Here is a 6,000-nt window from a genome sequence, read left to right on the forward strand (position 1 = left end):
GGTGCCTGATTATAGTTAGCCGATGGTGGTGTGTAAACTGCGGTCTGGATCATGGAGGTTGATAGATTCTTGACTGGTCAGGACATGAAGGGATATGGGGAGAAGGCAGGGAATTGAGCTGAGAGGAAAATTAGATCAGCCACGATGAAATGGTAGAGCAGACTGGATGGGTCAAATAGCCTAATTCTGCTCTGATACCTTATGGTCTTAAGGCCCTGTGGACTCTCATGGTAAGTAGAACAGTCAGCACTTGATTGTTAAGTGTTCCAGGGAACAAGTGTACAACAAAGCTGCCACGTCAGATAACAACAGAGAGTTTGTCATGAAACACACAGCTCCATTTGGAGAATTGCTGATCTGAGCTGTAGAGGTAGTCTATAATGGCCACCTCTAGCTCTATTTGCATGTCATTTCACTTCTGCTTCTCATCCTCACACCTACTTCTCTGTCCTCAGCCTTGTACACTTCCACATTGAGGACAGACGCAAACTAGAAAAACAACACCTCATATTTTGCATTGATAGCCAACAACTCCATTGTGTGAACATTGACTTTTCTAGTTTCAGGAATCCCACACCCTGTGTTCATTTCCTACCTGGGTTCTCACTCCCTTTGTTCACCCTTTCTGCACCATCACTTCTGTTGTTGTCTAGTCTCATCACCCACCTACCTCTATGCCTGGGTCCTTTTCTTCTCCCTTGGTTTACCTTTCCTACCCTTCCCCTTTCCCACATGCTTCATAGAATCATAGCACACTACATCACTGAAAACAGGCCTTTTGGCTCATCTAGTCCATGTCAAACTATTATTCTGCTTAGTTCCATAAACCTGCATCTGGGCCATATCCCTCCATATCTCTACCCACCATGTACTTATTCAAACTTTTCATGTGTTGAAATCAAACCCATATTCACCACTTTTGCAGGCAGCTTATCTCACACTCACACCACTCTCTGAGTGAAGAAGTTCTCCCTCATGTTCCCTTTAAACATTTCACCTTTCACCCAAGATCATGACCTCTTCTTCTAGCCTCACCTGATTTCTGTTGAAAAGGCCTACTGTCTATACACCTCATAATTTTGTATAGCGCTATCAAATCTCCCTTCATTGTTGTACACTCCAGGGAATAAAGTCCTAACCTATTCAATTATTCCTTATAACTTAGGTCCTCAAGTCCTGTCTATATTCTTTTAAGTTTTCGTTGTACTCTTTCAATCTTACTGATATCTTTCCTGCAGGCAGGTGACCAGAATTGCATGCAGTACTCCAAATTAGGTTTCACCAGCGTCTTAAACAACTTCAACATATCATCCCAACTCCTAAGCTCAATAGTTTATGAAGTTTATTTGCCTAATTTCTAACCCTCCCTGCCTCCCTTGCCTGCCTCCACTCATTACCTTCCAGCTTGTCTCACCCCTATATCTCATTTCTATATACTGCCTATCTTCCTACTGCGCTCTCAGACCTGCTGTTGGGTCTGAACTCAAACTGTTGACTATTTCTTTGCCTCCACAGATGCTTCTCTGAGCTCTTCCTGCCTATTGAGTAATTGAAGCAAAGGCTGACACAGGAAATCCAATATAAAAATTGAAACTACATATCAGGCAGTAACTGTAAGGGAGTAATATGGTCAATATTTCAAATCAGTACTCCTTCATCAAAAATCAAACATACTTTAATTTGTAGCGTATGCATGGGACTATAGTTTCCAATTTCTTTTCCCTTCCTTTTTTACCTTTCATTCTGTAGGAACCATTCTTGAATCTGTGGAAGACGATAGCCAGTAGATCCATCGTCTCTCCTGCCTCCTCATTCAAAATCCGATATGCAGATCACCAGCAGATCCTATATGCACATCTTAGAGATTTATTGCCTTCCAATCCATGTAATTTCTCCAGCCCTATTTTTAACTAATATTACTTTCCTTCACTTCTCATTCCCTCTTGATCCACTTTTCTCCATTATTTCCATGGAGTTTCTATCTTCTACCTCTATTTTTTTCTTGTAGTTGCCCAAACTGCCATTGTCAACTCATGCCTCTTATCATTGTACATAAGACCCTGCTTTCAATCAATATAAAATATAATACAATAATGCCTCCTTTAGAGTAAGTTTGTAGCTGCAAATGTATTTATTTATTGAACCTGCAAGGGAAACAGAAACATTTACCTGAAAATTACTCTATAAAAGTGCCCCAGTAACTGCTCTAGCAATATGGGAGATTTTCTATCATGATGTTTATATGATCCCTTGAAACATGACTATTAAAATATGAGTCATCATATTAATATTACTGCTATAAAAAGTAAAAAACAGATGAGCAAGAACGGTTACACAAATTTAGTCTGTTTAACTCATTCCTATCTGATAACTTATTAAGAGAGAGAATGTATGAATATTTTGGAGGTGTCTTCTTAGGAATGCAGTAAGGTTGCTTTCCAAGAAGATGGCATGTACACTAGCAATGAACGCTGAATTAATGCCGATATGCATTTCCCATCCTATCAAATGTTAGTTCAGTCCTAAGCCATGATTCTTTAAGCATACCATCGTAACATTCATTTTTGCTTTCCCTCTTCAGACTCCTCTCCTGTTAGCACTCTTATGCAAGTCACATCTTCACTGCTGCTGGCAAGCCTTTCTCACATACAGTCATTCTACACATGGCTCTAATAATGGAACATGTCACACTGAAGCTTCAATCTATCCTTCCTTTGCATCCACTAACTATCAGTCAAGAGTCAGAAATCACACAGATATTTCTTCCTGCAGACTAACCTTTGTAGGTATTTAGGCACTGATAAGGTTCATCCAGTAATGAGAAACACAGATCTAGGTGATATGCCTGCTTTCAAAGTAAGAAGGTAAGCCATTTATTAAATAAATATTCAACACTTGTTTCTAAAAAACAGTTGTGATCTCTTGGTGTACATGAGCTTTGGATTGATTGAGCTTAGAACTAACTAAGGCATGATAGAATGAATAGACTTTCTATTCTGTAGTAAATGACTATGTAAATGACTATGTAGTAAATGATTCTTTAAGTCTTCAATTATTATTTTATTTCTGATCCTGAAATATATGTGCAAATAACTTAAAAGAAAAACTGTTTTATTACTCTTGTGTCAGTTTTAACTTTTTACTACCCCACTGGAGCACATATCAAAGATTAATACAAATACAGGCCCTAGATAGAGCTTTATTGGAAGTATCAGTACTTAGAAGACAAAAGGGGCTGCAGATGCTGGTATCTGGAGCAAAATAAAAAGAAGGTTAGAAGAACTTAGCAGGCCAACATCATCCGTGCAGCAAAAGTATACGTCAATGCTTAAAGTCTGAAAGAGAAATGGAAAGTTTGCCAGTGAATAGAAGTACTGTTGTGTTTTGTGATATTGATCGGAAGTTCTTCAGAAGTCAAGAATACAGCATAAAGGGAAAGGCAGAGAATGGAGTTGATAATAAATCAGCCATGATGGAATAGTGGACCAGACTCATGGGGATGGTCTGAATGGCCTAATTCTACTCCTTGATCTTATGGTTTAAAACTTTATGGTTTCAGCCATTTTATTACTAAGTGTTACAAGAGTGAAGAACAAACAAAGACAAAGAAAAAAGTCATGGCCGTCTCAAGAATCAGACTAGAGTTAAAAACATTGTTGTGTTAACAATTAACCTGTTAAATAGCCAGATTCAAGTGCAGAAAAACAGAGAAGCTTTTACAAAAATACTGAATTAGCTTTACTACAACGACTAGAAAATTTACTGAACAATTACAAATATAAAGATGATTATATAAAAATTATAAGCAAGCATAGGGAAGTTAAACTACAAGGAAAATACTGGAAAATTAACAGTTCTACACACTAATCCAATAATGCTATTGGTATGTAAGCCACCCAGAAAGAATGTGAGATGGAAAGGCAATTATTACCAGGAGTTAGCTATTTTGAAATAAAGTTATGCGAAGTATTTGAAAGGATATCTATTCATTAACCCTAAGGAATAAATCCCTCCCCCATGGAATCCATACAGATCTCATGTTTCTGGCTGTATCAGGCTGCCAGGAGAATTGAAACCATGGCAATATTGCATCCTCAGCATAGTCTATCAATTGCTCTACACTCACAGCTCAGTAGCAAAGAGATAAAACTTTAGCAACTCTCTTATCAGAATTACTTTCATTTGGTCTAAAATATCTTTGTATAGATTTAGTTCTTTGTTGCAGTGAAACTGCCTGGAGAGATAGCAAAGAAAGATTAAATTCAGGTCAATTTCTTTGTCCCACTTCACAGAGTGGAATACATAATCTCAGCTGATACTGCAGTTAGATGTGTCATGGAGCCTTAGGATTCATCTGCCTTGCCAGATGGACATGAATGACTCCATGCTGTGGCTTTTTGGAAAACCCGAAGAGTTTTTCATGCTTTTCTGGAGAATATCCTTCAAATAAAAATAATGAGAAATATCTGATAGCTATCAATGTATTTCAATCAGTGGCAACTTTCTTTGTAAGAATTGCTTGATGACATTTTCCACACAGTGACTTCTCAAGTCATTCATCAACTGCAGAATAATGGGAGATGAATCAGTTGCTTACTGCCATAATCAATAACTGTACTGATTTAAAATATGTTCCAAAATTCTCATTATGAGATTGTTGATCTTTCCATTTCAATTGTCCTACTCTCTGTTGCATTGAACCCGGGGAAATGTGCCTGGATGTTCACAGCACACATTACTCCAGTAGAGGTGAAGCACGCAAGGAAACAGCTATTGCAACCATTCCTAATAACCTTGAGGTAGAAATCCTAGCACAATTGTAAAGATAGTGGAGATTGTCTGTGGCATGTTGAACAAGGCAGAATAGCCACAAACCTCTTGGAGCTCTGCAGTCAACTACATACAGTAGATCTTTCTATCAGTTCTATTTACCATGAGCGCTGTGATGGTTAGCTAGATTAAAGCCAGTATAAAGGATGATGATCAATTACCAGACTTTATGCTCAGCAATTTTCAGGTTGAATAAAGGGGAATAAAGTGTTTATATAGCAGGTTATTTAAAATTTTTAAGTTCAGTCTGAAAGGTTGGTAAAATGAGACTCAGTAGAGATTTTTTAAAATAAATCTGATAATCTGCATGAAGGTATTTGCAAAGCCAAGAGAAACGAATGAGAAATAGCTTGGTAGCGCTTTCTAAGAGGAAACTCAAACTCAACAGGAAGGACATGATGTTCTGGAACATGTTAGCATTAGGAAAGAGAAAATGCTAGATGCCTTTGGGTATATAAAGATGAATAATTCTTCAAGGCCTGATGTGATATATCTCTGGTTTCTTTGGAAGGCAAAATAAAAAGGAGTTTGGGGGTCCTGAAAGTGATTTCTGCATCTTTGTTAGCTGTGGGTGAGGTAAATGATGGCTGAAAAAAAGTAACTGTTACTTTATTCAAGGACACAGGGATAAGCCAGACACATAAAGGTTAACAAGCCTTACATTCATGATAGGGAAACTACTGATAAAGCTACTAAAGGAGCGGTTTTATCTTCACTTGAAAAGGCAAGAATTGATCAGGGATAGTCAGCATGACTTTGTTCATGATATATCCTGTCTCACAAATTTGATCGAACTTTTTGGGGAGGTTACTAAACTTATTGATTAGAAGAATAAGATAAATGTTGTCTACATTGTAAGGCCTCTGAGCTTATTGAAGATCAAATTTTAGTAAAGCCTTACTTTGCTCTACTTAAGGCCTTTAGAGGAATTGAGATAGTCAACATTATAGTAGCTGTTAAAGAATTTCATTGAGATAAAGGAATGAAACAAAATTTTAAACATAGGGAAGCTAATGGATTCATCATGCTATTTTATTGAAATAAAAACAAAAGCACTCTAACCACCTAGAAAATACACCCAGTCAATCCCACCTGAGCCCAAGTTTGTACTGCACATGTAAATGGGATAAACTCCATCCTCACCAGCCTTGTTTGCTTCCTTACAGGGAC

This window comes from Hypanus sabinus, chromosome 10 (genome assembly GCF_030144855.1).
Source record: "Hypanus sabinus isolate sHypSab1 chromosome 10, sHypSab1.hap1, whole genome shotgun sequence".
Classification (NCBI taxonomy): domain Eukaryota; kingdom Metazoa; phylum Chordata; class Chondrichthyes; order Myliobatiformes; family Dasyatidae; genus Hypanus; species Hypanus sabinus.